A 22236-nucleotide genomic window follows, 5' to 3' on the forward strand; every position below is an offset into this window, starting at 1 on the left:
AGGTGACCTTCAGTAAACACAGCAGAGAAGCACAGAGAGCTCATGTTGCACTCCATACCCTGGTCAGATCTCGATCTGCTCTTATTCTCTCACCTGGAAAGAAGTATATACAAGAAGAGCTTATGCAAGGTCACTCCTGGGTTTGCATAAGAAATGGCTGCTTTTAAGCATATTTGAAAGAGATGGAGTACATACACAGCCAGTGGATGGACTGAACCTGAGCTTGCCTGAAAAAGACAGAGGATTTTAAGCAGCACCAAGGTAACATACATGATCTCCAAAGTACTTCCCACCATTATTACACATGGTAAACACTGCCAAGGATGTTGAGCATGGGAGAGCCAACTGTTAAATGTGTCTGCTTCAACAATGCAATTTAACACTGCACTTCGCATGCAGGCTCCCTGGGAAAGCAGCCTTTCCTAATGACCTTTCTTCTGAGTTTTACTTCTCCATTTCAGGCTAACAATGCCAACTAAGTCACTGTGGTACTATTTCACCCTCCATCTGTTGTCTCTTAGCCAACCTTCCCTCATGGTCTACATTATATCTGCATTCTTCTTCCCAGCTTCCCTACCTTTTTCTCATTCCTACAAAGCCCACTGAGCTACATCAAAAGCCTTTACAGAATCACAGAATCACAGAATCACAGGGGTTGGAAGGGACCCCCAGAGATCATCGAGTCCAACCCCCTGCCAAAGCAGTTCCCTACACCAGGTCGCACAAGTTGGTGTCTGGAACATCTCCAGAGAAGGAGACTCCACCACCTCCCTGTGCAGCCTGTTCCAGTGCTCCGTCACCTCACTGTACAGAAGTTCTTGCACACATTGGTGCAGAACTTCCTATGCTGCAGTTTCCGGCCGTTTCCCCTTGTCCTGTCTCCACTCACCACTGAAAACAGTCTGGCCTCGCCATTCTGCCCCCCACACCTCAGATATTTACAGACCTGGATCAGGTCCCCTCTCAGCCTTCTTTTCTCCAGGCTGAACAGACCCAGTTCACTCAGCCTTTCTCCATAGCAGAGATGCTCCAGGCCCTTCACCATTTTGTGGCCCTCTGCTGGACTCTTTCCAAGAGGCCCTTGTCTTTTTGTACTGGGGAGCCCAGAACTGGACGCAGTGCTCCAGATGAGGCCTCAGCAGGGCAGAGTAGTTTCTGCTTGTGACCATGGAAAAAAAGTCAGAAAACATATTTATATAAATCTCTCAGTAACAAAAATGAGCCGTGTGTCACTTCTCAACTTGTGTTTGATGTCTTTGATAGCTGTAACACAAGCTTTAATTCCTAGATTTTTTTTGCCCAGCCCTTTGCAAAATCATGCAAAGGAACATGCTTTCTTTCTAAAAGGAATTTTCAAATTAAAATATTTTATACAATATTTTACATATTATATTCTATATAATTCAGCAAAACCTCTACCATTAGTGCATGAAAATGCCTGATGCTTTAACTGTCTGCAAATATCAAGTACAGCTATTTTAGAAAATTAAAAATTGCACTTAAGCAGCTCTGCAAAGTAACAAGAACTTTCACTATCAGTCTTGAAAGGTTACCCTGAATTTCTTTCCTTTTCTGTCTTAAGGATTTCAATTTGAATTCAGGTATAAGTGTGATTACAAAAGAACCCATGTCTGAGGGTAGGCATGTGATCATGTGCTTCTGCTGAGGAGTGGTTTTGCTGCAATGCTCAGTACAAAGAATATCCTCAAGTTCATTGCTGAATCAAAACTTTACATGTCAGGTCAAGTGTTGGAGTCTGTCAGAGTGTCACATAGGTTTGACTATCAGATGAATGCTTGTAAAAAAACCTTTGTTACTGTGTGATAGGACAGTATAAGAACAACCTACGAGAACATGTTCCTCCATCTTTGTAGACCCCTTACTTTTCAGTTTCATGTCTCTCCAGGACATTGCGATTCTCTCCAGCAGCTTCTACTGAAAATTTGCATATTTTTTCCATATGTGAGTATTTATTTCCTAACACACTTGTGGATAAGTAAATCGAGCAGTCTATTGGAGCAAATTGGTTCAACTTAGTGTTAAAACTATTTGCATGCTGCATTTATTCCAGAGGCATGTTTGTCCCACTGGTTCTGATCTTATCTTTACTCTGTACCAAGAAATGACTCCCATGAACTTTAGTAGGTCATCCTGTTAAACATCTATCCACTCTCTCCCACTCTTCCTAACCATCTAGAAATAATAATTAACTGAATGTGCTGGGAAGTGGGTGGTGACTTCACAATCCAACTCTTGCTATGTATTTCAGATGACTTATACATTGCTAGGGGTTTTTTCCACTACGGAAGTCCCTACTCAGACTTACCAAAAGATTTTTCACTGTTCTTCATTTCTTTGGCGAAGAAGCAATATACATTTTTAAATTTGCAAAAGCAGGCTTTGTGCCCCTGTGTGTGGGTGTGACCCCATCAAAAGCAGCACGCCATGAAGCAGAGAGCTCACATCTATGACTGTTGGGAAATGGAACGACTGAGTCAGGCAGAACTCTGTGCCAAACCTCTTCTGCTTTATAGCAACTCCAGTCCTTTAAAGATTCTGCCAAAGTCTTTGGAAGTCTGCTGCTCAATAACATACTTTGGGAATAGTATTGATATATTCAGCGGAGTAGAGAAGGTATTTGAAGCAGCTTGCAACTGTGAGAAAGTGCCTAGCACAGGGCAACAGGTTCACTGGTTGCAGCTGGCAGAAACAGAAAAAGAGCCTTAAGGGAGGTAAAGCCAACTCCTGTTGGTCAGATGCAGCAGCTCTTTGGAGGAAACTTGCTGGCTTCAGCTGCAACCAGCTTCAGCTGGCGGCGGGATGTGTCACCTCACACATCCTAGCCTGCTGGGCATTGCCTGTAAGGAACCTCTTTAAAAGGCTGGGAATAGAGATCACAGTGTGTTGCACTGACTCTTGGGAAGCCAGCAGGTTCCCCACATCCATTTGACTTAAAAACAAAACCTAGCGGCTTTGTTTATTTAAATGCCTCAAAAATGTGGTTTTGAAAGAGGCTCAAAAGCCACATGAAGACTAACATGTTAAAACGAGCCTGAAATTCAGGTTTAAGAGTTTCATTATAACCAAGGCTCCTATTAGGTATCCAGAAGGAGGCAGTTCTTTCTAGCTGAGTAGCTGAGTATCAGTGAGGGATGGAAGGAAGTTCTGCAGCCATGGTACCAAGAGATTGCTGCCAGGATTGCACACAGCCATAGCCAGCTAGTCCCTTGCCTTCACAATTACATTTGTCATGAAAACTAGGTTGTTTTTCCTCTTCATTTAACTTCATTTAGAGTTGAGCAAGGCAGTTGTCAGGGGATAAACCAAACATTTTTTCAGCTTGTAAATACAGATCATACATGTTAATTACCCAGCTCAATCTTCTCATCTGAAATACCAAGGAGAATGAAGTTGTTGGTGGGAGAAGGTGCCTGCCAGCATTCCTGAAAACTTACTTTTGGAGCATCTGGACCAAACTACATTGCATTAAATGGAAAGGCTATGAAGCAAAGGTAAGCATCCCAATTAATTTCAAGATCATTTAGAATGGTCTTCCTGTATAATTATTTTATTTTGATGCTTGTAATATAGGAAAAGACACCAAGAAAGTAATCTAAAGGGCTTTGGAAGAAACCTGGCAAAGAGTATGTCAATCAAACTAGGATCACATCACTCCCTTTCTAGTAGGCCTTTGTATTTCCTAGAATACATTTGCTGTAAGGGTGAAAAAATACAATTAATGCTAAATTATAAGTGAATATGTAATTTTTTTCTAGGGCTCTGAGCTGGTCCAATCTCCTTGCATTCTACTTCTAACACGGGAGAGCCCAGAAGCTTGTCCTCCAATTCATGTCTGTAAATAAAACAATTAACACCGATTTCCAAGAGAGGAAGGATAGCCTGCGGCTCTGCGGGCTGCACATCTTGCTCCATTTCTTTGGGATGTGTTTGTTTTGGGGCCAATCGCTACACCAAAGGCATTACTTAGAGATTCCTTTGAAAGGCATCTACTTAGAGAACTGAAAGGAGATGTGAGGCTACTCAAACAGCGATTACCCAATCCTATGTGACGCAATTGATTTATGAGTATTAGATGTTTGTGCAAAACACTGGGTTAACAGTTGTAAACAGATTCTAGAAACCATAACCTGCCTGTAGTTGTATTTGTTGCAGCTTCCTTTCTCCCTGATACCTGCAGGGCTGGCAACCCCTGAAGTTCCAGGAGACAGATAAGTCCATGTTAACCTTTCAGCTCTGGGGCTTTAGATCGTTCTCATTCATGCTGACAAAGCCAGCATGCTGCCCTTACCCACAGTGACAAGGCTGTGTCGCTTGTTGCACTTCCTCCTCCCTGTCTCTTCTTATCAGTCCACCAGCAAGTTCATTTACCTTTACCCATATTCTAACTATGCCATTCAGAGTGTTTTATTAGACCTCAAAATACCAAGGAGTGTCTGAAGAATCCTTTTCCTGCTATAAGCCAGCTTTTAACTTCATGTCACACACAGTGATCAAACAGGGAGTGTGCAGATGGAACTCTCATTGTCATGGGTAAATGACAACCAGCTATTTCCGACAATTCACTTTTCAAAACTTGTTCAAGATGACTCTCATATGAAGCTCAGCTGCAAGAAGTACAGAACTCAGACAATAGCACCCACAGGCTCACAGCAAGTTCAGTCATAAACAATGAGTTCCAAAAAGGATTAAAAGAAGCTTTCACTCTTGTCATGGATGAACTCAGTGGCATACTTTGTTTATAGCTCCCTGGATGTTCTCTATTCACTGTCCAACAGTCCCAAAAGCACTGTGTTTGGCAAACGGTGACAATACCACAATCGCCTTGTAGTGGCAGACAGAGCTTTGATTCGGTCATGCTGTGCCTCTCAGAGCACTTTTCAGCCATGCCTAGATATCAGAAGTGTTAATATAAACGTAGGATTTGATTTTTAAAAGCAGTGGGTAGAAAGATTTAGAAGTTTTGCACCTTAACACAATCATTCATCAAATAAAATTTTCATTTCCCAATCTTTCTGTTGAAAGCGGAAAGATAACGGTGGAATAACAGAACACAGCTATCTGAAACCAAGCTCGCTTTGTTTGTTAACAGCAGCATGACCTGAGGGATGAAAAGCAGCTCAGATATTTGGGTTATCTCCAGACTTCAGTGACTTTTGGTTACTCACTTGAGCTCTCTGAACCTCTCTGTAGTTACATTGCATGGGCATGGAATATTTTTCAAAGCATGTTTGTACAGTGTTGAGAAGAATCAGATTGCAATCCCTTTTAGAGCTTCAAAAGCTAATACAAACAGTTCAAACAAATCATTTCTAAAGACCTGTAATGATTAACATCTGACTTTTCATCACGTAATTAGAGGCCTTCTTTTCCAAATACATAAGTATACTTCTCATGATTTTGGATGACTAATCCAAAAATCCCAGCACTTGATATATTAACGTCAGAATATAAACTGAACATATTCCAGTGTTACAGTATTACATTTCCATAGTTTCCTGAGGGCTTTCAAAGCTATATACAGTTACATTTGTATTGAATCAACACGATTTGTTACTTTACATTAAAAATACCACCTAATCTTTCTGCGGGCGTTTCGTGGTCATCTCTAAACCAAGCATAGCTCTTGTGAACTCCAGCTGACACACTCAGAAAACTCCTGGCCACACATCTGTATGAAGTGGCCCACAGCCATACCTCCTGCAGCTTCACAGCAGGACTGACCCGCCAAATTTAGATGGAGATGTCCAAGGAAAACAGCTTAACAAGCATTAAGGTGAAGAAGGACTGTCTGACTGAGAGCATGCAATGTGACTGCCATCAGAGGGACTGCTCCTGAGATACAGGGCTCTGCTCTGATTCGGGTCTGAATACACTGAAAAAGCATCTCAGGCACACATTATGTGTGATGTAGTATGCTTTCTGCAATACAGAGCAGATTGCATCAGGATGCTGAAGTGCCATCTTGAGGAAGGTCAGTTACTGAGCAACACCAGCAGCTGAACAAGTTCATATTGAGGTGGCTCTGTACATGTAAGAAGTACTTTCCACGTTCAAGGCACTAAATAGACTTTGCTTCTGAAATAATATACTATTATATATATATACTAGATATATATATTATCATATATATATATAGTATACAGCTATTATATAGCTGTAAGTAACAATGATGGAATGAATCCTCTGCCAGCACTCCCCCCATCACCACATTCACAAGAGAACAGGTTTTGGTTCTCTCACTACTAGACATTATATCAACTCCATATTACGTAGCATAAGCCAAGAGGAGCTAGGATAAAACCTGCCTAATGAAATTCCAAGTTGCTCTTTTTGCAATATACTTTTTACAGTATCCAAACACATGTCATTGTGGTGAACTGGTCTGTCATTTGGGTCAGAAGCTTTCATTTAGGTACTCTGTAGAACTGAGATCCTGAAGTGCACATACTTCTTCCCATATTTGAAGTGCTAATCCACGTTGTGAGTTAAAGAACTTTCCTTGTGGGAGGCAACAAAACACAACAGAACTCCAACAGATTCGTGGTGCGCAGCACACCGTGCTGCCAACACTGGCTGCAGCAGTTCCTGCAGAAGGTAGATAGGAAGGCACACTATTATTGCACAGCTAACAAATATGCATTGTGTAACAGGGACATCATCTGAGCTTAGACTTTCATACATTTAATGAGACGTGCTTTAAGATAAGGGGAAAACCCCTAACTACTCCTCTCTCAAGAACACACAATTAAAAGCTACACACTGCAAAGAAGATAAGAAAGTTCCAGAAAAAAAAAAAAAACTTTTTTCCCATTTTACTTACCTCATTTCCTTTTCCCTACTACAGGACAGAGCTTACAGAAACCTTACAACATTCCAGTTCTACCTATAAACTGTCCATTTAGCACAGTGCCTATCAGCACTGTTTACGCATAATGATAAAGCATAATGTTCTGATTTCCAGATATGTAAACTACAAGTTTATAACTGATTCATTTACTATTGATCCTATGGCAATATATTAAAAAGATCCATGCGTGTTTTACATGATAGCACTTCTGGATTAGCTCTTTCTCTTCTAAACCGCTAGAAATACTATGCCTTTTAAAAGCATAAGAACAAAGACCCAACCAGGAGACTTAATCACAAAGCTCTAATTTCAGAGGTTATGCCCTTGCTGACATTATGTACCTATACATTTGCACCCTATTTAGTATAACTGACTGTTATGTTACACAAATGCTGTTCCCTTTAAAGTAAAAAAAATTTAAAGTAAAAAAAAGTCATGAAAGGGAACATAAATTTCTTGCTTGTTCAGCAAATTAAATCTCATCACGCAGGTTTAGACTTTGAACAACCTTAAAACCTCAACACAAAGACCATTAACATACACTGCTTTCCACTGTTTAACCCACAAAGCGATGATGTAATTGAGGACAGAGCTCTCACATAGTGGCTGGATGACAAAAACTGTAAGCAGCATTAACAGCTCAGTTGTTCTGTTCCTTTTCCTACCACTCATTGCTCATCCTACCCACTCTCTGCCCTCAGTTGCATCAACATACTGTGGGGACAATCAATTAGAATTAGGATCATAACCCTTGTGATAAAGACAAAACAATTTTAAACGCCAGAAAAACAGACATCCTCCCCAAGTCAGTTTTCCTTGCCTGCAATTCATTTTGCCTTTTGGCTCCAATGACAGTATTGGAGTCATCATAACATGAACTAGGTTCTTACATTACTTTTTATCTCATGACTTACGTTTTATCACTTCCTAGCTGATTAAGAATGATAGAAGATGAAGGCAGTTCATGAAACTCAATAGCCCTGTCGATACAATGACCTTGAATATTGGTCTGAAAACTCTTATGACTAGACCCATTTTACAGGCACCACAGCTTAGAGCCGGTAACACGGCAGGTCCATGGCCAGGAATTCAACACACAGGTCAGTTCCAGTGAGGATAACCAAGGACCAGGCACTACTAAACGGGTCCACAGCAGCAAGGTCATGATGGGCAGCAAGACCCAACACCTGGCACACAAATCAGCATCATTCACAGCTCTGCTGGGGGAGCAGAGCCCCAGCAGTGGGATTATATGAGCTCCTGAGCCCATGGGCAGCAGTGTGTGGGATAGAGAGTTCATGTGAGGCTGCTTAGGCCATCTGAGCCTGCCCTCAGGTTGCAAAAATGATCTCCATTAAATTTGGGATACAAAGAACTACATCTTGTCAGTAAGCCTACATGAATGCTGAAACTCATTTTTCCGTATCAATAATAAGCATCTTCAGGAAAATGAGCCTAACTTTCCTCATATTTTGGCTTCCTATTGGATAAATAAGCAATTTTCATCTCCGTGGTTATTAATCTGAATTGCTTATAAGCACTGCTGTTCACCCTAGGCTTGTAATAATTATTATGTATTTTGTACACATGCACTCATACGTTCTACACACGAAATGACTAACATCTTAACTTAGGCTCTCCGGCTCTTATTGAAGAGCCAATGAAATCAGCAGAAGTCTTTTCACTCAGTTTAATAGTCTGTCTCATACCTCTGTATACTAAATGAAGCTAAAAGGAGAAAATGGAAGAAGTCTAAGAATAGCAGGAGTTATTAAAGGGATTACTGCAATAGGGAATAAAGCAGATTTCCACAACAACTTCTGATTTTTAGCATTTTATTTAGCCAAACCAGATGGAACTGCCTCCAAAACAGCTCTGAATCTCATGGAAAAAACTGACTATGACAGTAAGCACAAATATCAGTTTACCCCATGTTCATCTCATGTCACTTAGAGCCAGTTTTCTTTTGCGTGGAATAGAATCACAGAATCATAGAATCATTAAGGTTGGAGAAACAACTAGGATCCCCACATCCAACCGCAGCCCACTTCCACCCTGCCCACTGCCCATGTCCCTCAGTGCCACGTTTCCATGGGTCTCAAACACCTCCTGTTCACATTTGCTGTGAACAGGTTAGCATTCACTACTTCACCACATCACACTCCCAGTAGGAAAGCAGAGTACTAGCCTCTTACTGCAGAGCATTTTACCTTTCTCTGGGCAAGAGGGGCCTGAATTTAGTTGTGTAGCTTCCTGTAATAAAACACATAAAATAAGGTTCCCATGAGTTTCTCACTGATGTGTCCTCCAAGCAAAGCAGTTCCAGAGAGCACATGACCAGACTACCAAACACTCACATCTCTATTATTCTCAAAGGAGAGAAAATGCCTCAAGTCTCATGTGAGGGTGAGCTTCTCCTTACCCCTTGGGCCCTTTGCACCCTTTCTGTCACCATGAATTCCTCTGGCTCCATCATCCCTCTAGTCCCTCTTCTTCCAGTGACAATACATAGGGAATGAAAATTAGTAGTAGTAGCAGTAGTTACGTTCAGGGAGATGCTACCTGGATGCCATTGGAAGCAAACTGTGAGCAGCAGCTTGCACAGCTTGGAGTCTCAGAGCAAAGTTTCCTTACAGACATTGACACTGAGGCCCATTCCAAAATGTCCCTAATTAATGTATGTTTCTTCTGGTGCTTCTCTGTCAAATTAAACTGTCTTTTGCTCTTTTGAGCCTTTGTAAAGATCTGTAAATCTGTCTCCAAATGACAACGTTGACTATTGGTAGAGACAGATGGTGTAACACAGCTTCGTAGCCCTCTGCTCTCAGCTGTGCAATGTATTCTCAAGGTGAACGCCCCTCCCACTCCACCAGAACATCCTCAGGAGATCTGCCTATCTCTGACAAGGAGATGGAAGACCATAAGAAAGTGCACACTCCCAGAGAGCCCAGAGACTATATTAATTTGTCTTTCTCAGCTGGTAGAAAATGTTCATTAATCAAGATGTATATATTTGCTTCATCTCATTGGAGAGAAAAGAGATATTTCAAGCTGTGGTGGTGAGACCTCACCTGGAGCACATCCAGATGTGGAGGCAGCCTGAGAATGGCTGTGTCTGTTCCAGCTTCCAATGAGCTTAAGTGACTTTTCTTCAAAGGGCAGCTTTAAAATGATCTCTGCCTTTTGTTCTGAGGAAAATCAGCAGCCGGCTTCTTAACCTCCTAGTCTACTGACTCGAGCACAGCATTTAGAAGATGCATTTGTATCTGTCAGTGATAGGCAAGATCATGGATTTTTGTTACAGAAGAATTCTTCCATTCATTCCAAAGAAGACAGTTCATTAAGTGATCACGCAAGGATACTTGGAAACATAGAATCCATCATGTGAAAAAGCTGTTTTCCCACAGATTGCAAACAAATAACTTCAACTGAAATTCCTGTCTCTGCTCAGATTGGTTCCTCTTTTTTTCTCTTAGCCAAACATTCATTTATTTAGGAATTTTACTTACTGTCTAATAAATATTTACTGTACTGGAATCTAAAATATACCCAGATTAGTGTGCTGGTCTAAACAGTCAACATCCTCATTGTTTTCAAGGACCAATGTCCAAATACAAGTACTGCAGAATTGCACTGAAGACATAATGACAACGTAATTATGTGGAAGTAGTGAAAGAGGAGAAAAAATTTTCTGCAGAAATTTAGAGAATGAAAAAGGTAATTTAAGTCTGTCTTCCCAAGCTAGTGTTAGATAACTGGAGGCAGGAGGGTGGGAGGAAGGAAGAAAAAAAAAAAATGTAGTTTTCTTGTTCCAAGTTATTCCAAAACTACATACCCTTGGAGCAGTCTGAATAACAAATCCCCTTTGTGCAAAATTTTTCTGGCACCCTGGTCCAGATCTGCTTCTACTCCCCCAGCTATGACTGACAGCCCTCTCATGACTTACATTCTTCTAAGTCCTTCACATTGCTAAACATCTGACTCCCATTTACAAAAGCAAAATCTCATCTGTGCAAGTGACTTGTGACTCTACCACTGCCCTGTGCAGCCCATTCCAGTGCCTTCTGGAGAAGAAATTGGAGAACAATACCCAACCTGAACCCTGATGCAACCTGAGGCCATTCCCTCTAATCTTACTGCTAGTTCTAGCTCAGGGCACGGATTTAGCATGTTAAATACACTTTTGAGCTTAACCTCAATGACAGTATAGACTTTTTCCACCTGATATGATATGCACAGGATACCAAAAAGATTTGAGTATATGTTGTTTTCAAAGCAAAACACCACAAATCCCCAGCGGGAATAAAAAGGTCAATTCTGTGGTAAATTCTGTGCTAAATAACATCACTGAGTTGCATAGTCACAGTATAATTACTGCGTGTTGAAAATATCATGACGTATCCAGCTTCACTCCAAGATCTCTGCACCACAATTTCTTATGGTTTCTGTAAGTTGCCCTCAGATCCTGTTCAAAATCTATCCAGAAACCAGAAAAGGAATCAAACAGTGATTCATTCCCAACTCCAAAACCAACCCACACACTGTTTCTAGGTGATTAATACACAGAAAATAACGCTAACCGTGGAAGAGAAACTGAACTTTGTGATCCACACAAAGATTGGAAGAATTGAGATTGTTCATTCCAGAAAGGAAGACACTTAGGCGTGACAGTGAATTTAAAAACATAAAAGGCTGCTGCAGAGCTCTGCACAGGATGCAGTGCTGTAACATCACTGCAGAGCTGTAAGCAGGGCGCTTGGGAAAACTTTCACAGCAGAGTGAACCCATGTAATGGATGGCCTGGAACAAACTGCCTTAGAAGGCTTTGGAGACCCTGCCATGGGATTTCTGAAAACAGGATGTACTCAGAAACACTCAGATTTACTGATCAGTTTTCCTGTATCTACTGTCTGTCTGTACCTACTGATGTGTCCTGGACCATGGGGATGGATCAACTTTCAAACTATTGCTCTAAAACCTACTTCAGGGGCCTGGGAGGAGAATGTGGTGCCAAGATCAAGTAACGAGGATCACATATGTTCTACTGATTCTGCTCTGACTGTATTGCTACTTTTAAAAGCAAACTTGCTTCTCTGAATTTCTCAGACTTGCAGGTTGAGGTGCCGTCCTTTACCTTGGTGACACTGGCATCAATAGCGCAGTCCCTTTAGACCTCAACTATTCTGCCCAGTCTCTCAACTGAATACAATTGAACACAATACTAAATTGCCCACAAGTATGCTTTAGCCTGGCTCTCATCTGGATAGAAGACCAAAGTAAAGACAGAGACTTGTTATTCCTCATCAAATGATGGTAGATAATTCTGTATATGAATCAAAGCAAAAAAACGCGGCAGAAAATAGAGACATTTGGGCTTCCCACATACAGAAATCCAGAGAAAGGCTTTGGAAGAGCTTCTAAAGAGGCACCGAGGGGAATTAGCAGGAGAATGGACAACTGGAGCAGGAGGTTTCAAAACAGTGTGTCAGCATAGTTGGAAATCTTAAGGATGAAGTACCACTCTTGGCTTAGTGTTCATTGCAGACTTTGGAAGGACAACTACTGACTGAGGAAATAGCTCACATTCTTTGCCTCACTTAAGCAGTAACTAAAACATTAAAACAATGCTTTATTAAAAATAAAAAAAAAGCACTGATCTTCTTTTACAGCTCAAGTTATTCCTACATGCAACGTTTCTGTGTAAAGCATCCAAAAAGCACATAAACCACTTGGATGCTTCCCAAAATCTCATCTCCCCATAGGTCTGCTTTGTCAGTGCAGCAGACAGCTGAACACTTAATCTGCTCCAGACTCTCCTGGCTGACAGAAACCATGATCGCAGCACATATCTGATGTAACGTACTTGAAAACACTGTCAGGTTTTTGCAGTTTTTTCCATTCTTGACTAAACCTCACTCCATTAGCACTGCTCTCCAGCCTGTGCCGTTAGAGGTTTACTTTGTAACTGAGAGACAGTTACATAAAGCATTCCACAACTCTCTTCTTATAGCATCAGATGGGAGTTTATCTAAGGTGCTTAGTTTCTTAAATAATTAGAAACAGAATAGACTACAATGGAACAGCATAAAGGACTTTTAACGCCAGCGACCAATGCCAAAACCCCTCTAGAATATAAGGAGTGCTTGTGTTTTCACGGGACAGCTTGGTTTTATTTATTAACTCTAGAATTTTTTTCCTCAAGCCAACACTGATGTGTGATGATAATATGCAAAAAATCTACACGCTAAAATCTTTCCAGGAAAGAGTTGTACTAGCTTCATGTATAAAGTTATTATTGATAGAATTAATCGTCAGTCCTGTTTAAAAATGTTCAGCTGGCACTGAATTCAGCAGGATCTGGAATGATGAGAGATTTACTCCCAGTATCCATTGCAAAACTGTTTTGAAATCCTTTTCACATTTTCTAAGAATAAAAGAGGGTACCAAACCTCTTCTATTTGCACCCATGTTCTGCTTTTGTTTTTTTTCAGGTTGCTGGAGTCTTGCATTGCTCCCAACCCTGCTCTCTCTCCTAGGTCTATGCGTCTTGACTGACCTCAATGCAAAATCAGAATCACCCTGTTCTTTTTCACTGCTTACCCCTTTATCATTGTTCTTACTTTATTATGCCTGGGAACAGAGAGATCTGGTTCTGTGCTTTTGTTATTGTTCCTTCTAATGCATAAAGGTCATTTGTTGCACTTTTCTATAGAGGAAGATCACCACATTTCTAAAACCAGGACTAAACTGATTAATAACCCTGATAATACTCCAAAATTACCAAAGCACAAAGGAGTCACTCTTTTTTTTAAAGGATGAAATAAAAATACTCATTTACAGACTTGAATCCGAAGTTACTAATAAATCTATTTAAATAAGAAAAAGAAAAAAAAAAAAAAAAAGGAGTCCAAACAGAATGCCTCATTTCTTCATTGTTCACCAGTCTGCAATGGGTGAAATTATTCCTCATCTTAAAAAAAAACGTCCTGGAAAACTTTCAGATGCCTCATGTTATTGCATCTGTATCACCACATGACCCCACATCTTGGACTTGTTCTGTGTCACCTCACTTCAGAATGGTGCTGAAGTGTTGCAGAGCTCTGTAAGGTGACTGATGCTGTCGAATGGGTAAGCACCCTGAAAAGGTGTAACGTGGAGGGAGTAACTGGGTGGCAAATTCACAGCATCTCTGTTTACAGGTTTGAGGATTTGCAGCTTGGAACTGGGAGCTGAAGTGCCCTGTTTCCAATGAAACACACAAACGTGGGCTGACTTCTCTGTAAAATCAGTTCTGGTCAACTTTGGGTGTTAAGAGTGAAAGACAATGTGAAAAAGCTCCAGGAAACTCATATCTCTGTAAGTTTCAGTGACACTGTTGAGACCAATTTTTTTGCAGGGTTCTGCAGCTGCTTGGAGTACAATCTGTGTGTGTATATATACAGTCCATCAGCTGCTTTTTCTCCACTTACAAGAAACAAAAAAAAAAAAATCAGGAAAATGTTTACTTGCTTGAAATCCCACTAATTCTTGTGAATGAGAAATTGTTTTGTTGAGACCTACCAAGCACTGGGCAACATTTATCCCAATAATGACAGCGAGCTCTGCTGCACAGCTAATGGTGTTTTGTGTTCTGCTAAGTTAAACTCGCTGTTAATATTCTTGCAGTATACTCAAAACAAATCTCTCAAACGTAAGTATGTTTGCTTTAGGATGAGAGCACTCCCCCTTATACTAACAGAGGGGTTTCCAGGCACAGAAGTGTTTTCTGGCGCGAATATCTACAACTCGAACCACCCTCATAACAACACCGTGGGGGAAGCCGAGTCACAGCGGGAGCAACGGCACAAGAGCTAAGGCTAGAAGAACGCGTGATTTTGCCCTCGAGGCCACGACTCCCGACCCGGGGCCGACGAACCGAACGCCCACCGGCAGTAAACGCCTGCACGGCTTCCTCCGCGCCATCCACGTGACAAGGGAAAAAACCGAGTCTCTTATTTTCGGCTCCTGGATGCACCTGACCATCTGCGAGCGCACGGGCCGTGCGCTCTTACTGCGCCTGGCAGCCGCTCGTTCTCCGCGCCAACTTGTAAAAACGTCCGTCCTTCCCCCTTCTTCCCACCTTTGACTCGCCTCTCTCCGCGGAGACCGGCGCCGCACACCCCAGCTCTCGGGTCGCCGCCGCACGGCGCAGGAGCGCAGCTCCGCGGTCCCGCGCTGCCGCCGCGCGGTGGAGCAGCGCCGCTGAGCTGCGGATCTGCGCTCCGTCCGCCGTGAGGGCGGCGGCGGGAAGGGCGCGGAGCGGACGGCCGCCACTGCGATCCACAGCCAGGGGACCGGGACCGGCCAGCGTGGGCTCGTGAAAGGCTGTCCTGCCTGAGCAACCTCGTCTCCTTTGCGAGCAGGGGACGGTACAGGCTGTGGAGTAGTCTGTATGGACTTAAGCGAAGCCCTGGATTGCTTCCCACAGCGTTCTCCTGCAGAAGCTTGGACGAGTGCGCTCTTCACTGGGTAGAAAACTGGCTGGGGGGCCGGGTCCCGAGAGTGGTGGTGAATGGGGTTACAGCTGGGTGGGAGCCAGTCGCAAGTGGTGCTCCTCAGGCATCAGTACTGGATCTGGAACTGTTCAGTATCTTTACTGATGATTTGGATGGGGGAATTGAGCGCACTCCCTCTATGTTTGCCGACAACAGCAAGCTGGGCAAGTGTGCATCTGCCTGGGGGTAGGAAGCCCTACAGAGGGATCAGGACTGGCTGGATTGCTGGGCTGAGGCCAACTGGATGAGCTTCAGCAAGATCAAGTGCTGAGTCCTGCATTTCGGTCACAAAAATCCTAAACATCACTGCGGTTTTGGAGCAATGTGGCTGCAGAGGAAAAAATTTTGGTGTGTCAATTGACAGCCAGCTGAACACATCTATGATTCTAAGTTATTACTTGTTTGCCACTGCCAGGGACTTCAATTCAGCTGGTAATAGCAGAAGTAAAAACATTTCTTAGTAAATAAGTAATTTTAATAAGCGCTCTGAAGTTGATCTTCAGTCTCAACTTTGCAGGAACAGCAAACAAATGTAGCACGCTTGTTAGCTGGTCGTGTCAGTGGGACACAGAAACCAGCTGTGCATTAACACTGCAGCTATGGGTCCCTCACAGAAGCATTGTAGAGAAGGATTTATTAATCTGGAGGGCTCAGACCTCTAAAATGTAGCTATTGCTATTGTGGAAATCAAATGGTGTTTCTGCATTACAATAAGATAAGAATTTTTTATTTCATGGCCTCCGCTGCCATAGTTCTTTCTGGGAGTCTACTTTACTTGGAGGGGGTCTCTGATAGTTTGCATCACTTATCCTCTAGATGAACCTTCGCCAGGAATGCACGCTCAGTATATACGTAATATTTTGTCATACACAATGCAAGAATATCCTTCACGAGGTTGATCACATTTGAGAACAAGTGGTGAGATGCCCAGGGAAGTGCCTGAAGAGACACTAAGAAGGCACCCTCCTCTCCCCCCGGTGCTCTTTGTTTAAGGAAGACTTTGAAGAAAATCACCATATCAATGCGACAGGAAGAGCACTGAGACATCTTGGAAACAACAGGATGGCTGCTGGCTGACACCAGGTGACACAGCAATTAACAGATGTAGACCGTGGTAAGATTGTGAACCTGGAGTACCCAGCCAATGGGGAGACGGGGGAGGGGGAGCAGGCAAAAGGGGAAACAAGGTTCAAAAGCTGTCACTGCGTCCTTAGCGATGCTCCTGCTCGCGGGACTGGGAGGAGCGGTACTTGAGAGCAGCTCGGCAGAGAAGGACCTGGGGGTCCTGATGGACGAGAGACTGAATATGAGCCAGCAGTGCGCTCTGGCAGCTCGAAAGGCAAATGGGATCCTGGGCTCCATCAGGAGAGGGGTGGTCAGCAGGGACAGGGAGGTGATTGTCCCTCTCTACTCGGCTCTTGTGAGGCCCCATCTGGAGTACTGTGTCCAGGTGTGGAGCCCTCAGTACAAAAAAGACATTGAGATTTTGGAAAGGGTCCAGAGGAGGGCGACTAAGATGATCAGGGGGCTGGAGCACCTCCCTTATGAGGACAGGCTGAGGGAGTTGGGCTTGTTCAGCCTGGAGAAGAGAAGGCTGCGGGGTGACCTCATTGCAGCCTATCAATACCTGAAGGGAACCTACACCCAGGAGGGGAGTAAACTCTTCAAAAGGGCTGACAACAGCAGGACTAGGGGAAATGGATCCAAGTTGAAGGAGGGAAGATTTAGGTTGGATGTTAGGGGGAAGTTCTTTACTAGGAGAGTGGTTAGGCCCTGGAACGGGCTGCCCAGGGAGGTTGTGGATGCCCCGTCCTTGGACGTGTTTAAGGCCAGGTTGGACGGGGTCCTGGGCAACCTGATCTGAATGTGTATGTTTGGTGGCCCTGCTAGGCAGGGGGGTTGGAACTACATGATCCTTGGGGTCCCTTCCAACCCGGGTGATTCTGTGATTCTGTGATTCTGTGGGATTCTGTGGGACGCCCACCGTCGCAATCGCGAATAAAACCTGCTTTTATCATAGATACCGTCCTGACAAATTCTTCGGATATTTCCAGCACTGTGATCCTCACATATTCATGTTGATCAGGAAATTCTGAAAAGGGTTTTTTTTTTTTAAGAATGTAAAATGACGTTCTCTTGAGAAGAGTGTGAGAAACTCCACTTTATTTTCCCATAAAAAGCCTCATCAACTTCATCTCTGCTTAATGTTAGTAAAATACATTTACCTTTGTAAACATATTTTGTTACTTTTGAAATGTCATGGCGCTCTAAAACTTAACTGTTACATCTGTGCAGCTGTCCCTTAACTTGCAATCTCAAAGAATTAAGTTAATTTTCTCAGAAATAAATATTTCCCATCAAAATGTTTACTGACAGTATATTCTGTTTCTTTCTTAGCTGAATCTTCTCCATGACTTCCTGTGGCTTCACTCAAAGTTTATGTCCGATTCATTTGCAGATACATCCTGTTTTGTTCTCCATATCCTGGCGCAAATACCACGGCCGTTCTGGTTCCACAGATTTCTGCAAGTTTTACAGAACACCTGATGCTGACTTACGGAACAGACTCCATAACCACGAGGTAGTTGTAGAGCAGGTGTGTTTATTTGGCTGACCAAGGGAGGATAACTGCTTCCTAGCCTGCATACCGAAGGCAGGTAAACATCTCTATTGTAGAGGGAATACGTGCATATTTATGGTACAAGGAGTGGTTATTACAATTAATTCTAGAAATTCATTACAATATTCCATGTCTATTCTACACTCCAAACTACACCCCCATATTGTATAATGGCCCCATACTGTTTCCATTGTTCGTGCTCAACTGCTCTTACAGTTTTAACAATATAACAGCCCTTTATTCAATGCCTGCAAAATATTTCACCTTTGAGCCAAGCAATATAATCCAAATCCTTTTAGAATGCTTTGTACTTGTGCCAACTTAGCACCAATATTTGCAATGGTCTTCAAAGCTAAGTGTAAAAATATCCCAGAATGTGGGATAAATAGATTAGCTTATCAATACCAAGCAAACATGTACTCTGTACCATAAATACGTACATTCACTGAGCATTCCTGAAAGTTTTCTTCTAAATTAGTTTCACATGGGCCAGTGAAGCTCCTGCTCCTGTTCTCCTGCAAGTATCACCATTATTACACTGGTTTTGCTAGCACCTTTTAACTCAAACTCTTGTATTTCTTTGTATCATTTCACCTTACACCAGTTCGTTCAGCACTGCTACAGAAACTCCCTAACCCATGGGTGCCCAACTTTCTGGCTTGCCTGGCCTGCAGAGAGTGAAGAGGAATTGTCTTAGCCAGCATAGAAAATATGTAATAGAGTTAATATAAGGAACAACACTTTTTTTTTTTTTTTTTTTTTTTTTTTTTTTTTTTTTTTTTTACTATTTGTTTTTTACTAAAACTTAAAAACTTAAAAAAAAAAAAACAAAAAAAACAACACCCAAAACTACAAACACCAAACTATTATATTTAATATTTGACTTTTTTTTTAAAACTTTTTTTTTTGGTGAAACTAACACACATCTGGTTAGATATAATTGTTTGCAATTCCTAGTGAGTTCTCGAGCTGCTCATCAGAAAGTTTTGGTGAAATTTCACTCTTAGAATGGATTGGGTTGGAAGGGATCCTACAGATCACCCAGCCAACAGGTGCCCTCCAGCGCAGGCTGCCCAGGGCCCCATCCAGCCTGGCCTTGAGCACTCCCATGGATGAGGCACCCGCAGCTCTCTGGGTGGCTGTCAGGGCCTCACCACCGTCTGAGGAAATAATTTCTTCTTAACATCAAACTTGATTTTCCCCTCCTTTAGTTTAAAGCCCTTATCCTATCACTATCAGAACAGCTAAGCAGTCAGTTCCTTTCCTGCTTATAAGCTCCCCACAGGTACTGGAAGGCTGCTGTGAGCTCTTCCCAGAGCCTTCTCTTCCCCAAGCTAAGCAAACCCAAATCCTTCACTTTTTCTGCATAGGAGAGGCACTCCAGCCCTCAGATCATCTCTGATCCTGTTCCAAGAGCTCTTCTTTCCAGTGCATGATGCCCCAGGCCCGGACACAGTGCTCCAGATGGGAGTTTACAACTTTTTGAAGAAATGAGGTAGCACAAGGAAAGAGGGACCAAACTTGCAGAAAGAGAAAATAATAACCACACAGCATAGCTCAGCAAAGGAGAAGATGTTCTCAACGTGCAAATTGTCTGTTAGGGCCGGAAACAAACCGTCAGCCCTCCGCTCTATTTCTTTAATCAGTGATATTCCTTGTTTTCTGTTGTATGTATGCATTACTGGCAAGCCTCTTGAGTTTAATCTTTTAAAGAAAGTGTATAAAAAGGAAGAATGATTATGCTACAGTGCATGTTTTTAATTAATGCTGAAAGGGACAGTTTTTGCTTTTAGTTGAATCTAAAAAATAGGTTCCAGATTCTCAAAATGAAAGTGGATATTTTGCAAGCCTGCCTACAACAATTTACCAGAAAATCCCAATGATGAAACAGCAGGAAAATGATTTAGCCACACTTTCCACAACATTGAAAGGATAAGAGGAGGAAGTAGTGGTAATGTGGTGTGCTGGACATAATGAAATTACACTGGGGTGCAAGAAAGCAAAATAAATCGTCTGTCCATGGAGGTTTTCAAGAAAAGAGTAGACATGCTGAGGAACATGGTCAAGAGCTGTCCCAGCCATGGGTTGATGGGTGGACTCAATGATCTTAGTGGTCTTTCTAACCTTAAGGATTCTCTGACTCCATGATTCTTGTGAATATAGCACTATGAATTTATTTTATTTAAAGATAAGTCAATCTTTTGGAGCCATGAAATATGGTTTAGTAGCTTGTGGTACTGGGAATGGGAGGGTGGTTGGACTAGATGATCTTGCAGGTTGTTTCCAACCTTGTGATTCTATGATTCTATGATTCTATGATTCTTTTCATTCCCAGAAGCTACAAAGGGAGCTTCCTGGATGCTCCTCTGTCTACCAAGAGCCCTGAGGACAGCTTTCATAGTCAGCCACCTGCAGTGTTGTCTGAGCACCATGCTCGTGTCAATTCAGACTGTAGTTATCCCCTGATGACTGAAGTTACTGCTGCACAAGAGCAAAGCCTGTATCTCTGAGTCTTAGCAGATTGCAGTGCATTAACTCCTAGTTTAGGAAGACTCATATGAAGCCTGCTAGAAACCATTTAGAGAAGCCAATCTTCTTCAGATGCTTCCCCCACAGCTTTTCACTTGGTGAAAAAGTTCCTCTAAATAAATTAAGACTGTTTCCACTAGAAGGACATCACAGACATGAAACTTGCAGTGTCTGTGAAGCATTCTCTGTGCAAGGAGAAAAAAAATAACAGAAAAATTTTCCACCAGTGTGTCATAATTTGTTTTTCTGGGAGGTTCACCAAAAAAAAAAAAGAAGGAGAAGAAACTTTGAGCATTAGCATTAGAGACAACAGGCTGACAGGCCCATTTTATCTCTTCAGTATGTTTCATGACAGTAGGTATTATATGTAATTTAAAATGTATATATTTTCAATCTGACCAAGTTAAAGTTTAGCTGAAAATTTCTTTGCTGGCTCTCTGCATCTGACTCTGCAGCCTGAAGAGAACAGGCACTCAAAGGAATGTATTTCTGTTCTAGATAACCCTATATCCTTACAAAGTTGTACTACGTAGACATGAAGATGCTATATAAACAAACTATATAAATATGTATGTTCACAACAATGTATAGTATTTATTATATCATATGGTATTTGAGCGTGGTCTTTTTGGTAGGAAGAAAGCCAGCTACTACTGATGCAAGTGCATGTATACCAGCCTGAGCAAACTGTGGAAATCCCCAGTTAGAAGGCAAAGATATTCTTATATATGTTCTTATAAGAACTTGGTTGCTCAACTGTGAATATACCCTTTTTTTTTCCCCCTCATTATTTTTATTACATTGCTGTGTGTGTCACTTCTTAATCAGGAAGTGACAACAGGCAGATCTCTGGAAACAAGCAGACTAAGCAAAAAAGCAAACAATTCAGGCAGTAATATTTTTCTCAGTACTCGATTTGAATATTATAGGTATGATAAACTTTTTTGGAGAAGATAATCTCAAATGGGCTCTCCTTTATGCTTCTTGAGATAGATTTCATTTTCAATGACTTTCTTATCTGAATGTGTAGGTAGCTAACCAGACTCACCCCAAGTCCCTCATTTATATAATAAGATCCACCAGACTGTAGTAAATGCTCAACACTTAACATACACAGCAGCTTAATAATGGCAGTCGCAGCATAAAAAGTGAGAAAAAAAACAAGCAAACAAACAACAGCAGACAACCCACCAACAGGATCCTGCAGTTCATTCTTCTTAGTGAAGATTTCTCATATTTTTTTCAAGAGGTTAGTGCTTGTAATGATGTGGTTGAAACTCTTTAGTAGTTCATTTCTGTTCTTACAACTATGTTTTCTGTTATTTTGCAGAAAGGTCTTCCCTAACAAGAGTAAGTTGTGCTTACACAATCTGCCAGTTTTGACTTGGTTTAAGCAACTTGTAAAACAGCACCTTTTCCACATATCTTAACTTCAAAGAATGTCACTGCATAGTGCTACCAGATTTGCCAGTCAAGCAGTTCTTCAGGAGACCTGTTTAGGGGAGATGTTTTTAAATGTATATTTTAATCATTCATTTTCAGATGCCACTTCCACCTGGATGACCAGATATTTTTGTTGAGAGTCTCCTACAGGTAATGCTTGGCTTTCTTACAAACTCCTGGGTTTCTAATGAACGTATTTACAAAGGGTTTTGATTTGGCAGCAACAGAATGAAAGCTAAATC

The 22236-nt window shown here is 42.0% G+C and overlaps 1 protein-coding gene across 13 annotated transcripts in view; it reads left to right on the top strand.

Annotated features, from left to right (window-relative positions):
• Window positions 1-15247: 15247 nt before the first annotated feature.
• The window catches only part of LOC125699214 (uncharacterized), a 36308-nt gene continuing 29319 nt past the window's right edge, over window positions 15248-22236 (top strand). For 3 of the 13 annotated variants that reach the window (XM_048958511.1, XM_048958510.1, XM_048958515.1), the window contains exons 1-4: window positions 15262-15376; window positions 16219-16516; window positions 17861-18059; window positions 22094-22144. The gene's annotated coding sequence lies outside the window, so the exon portion shown is untranslated. Of the gene's footprint in view, window positions 15377-16218; window positions 16517-17860; window positions 18060-19392; window positions 22145-22236 lie in introns of all 13 variants that reach the window. The other 10 variants (XM_048958512.1, XM_048958518.1, XM_048958514.1 and 7 more) reach the window with 7 other exon arrangements.

The sequence above is a fragment of the Lagopus muta genome, chromosome 12, assembly GCF_023343835.1.
Source record: "Lagopus muta isolate bLagMut1 chromosome 12, bLagMut1 primary, whole genome shotgun sequence".
In the NCBI taxonomy this organism is placed as follows: Eukaryota; Metazoa; Chordata; class Aves; order Galliformes; family Phasianidae; genus Lagopus; species Lagopus muta.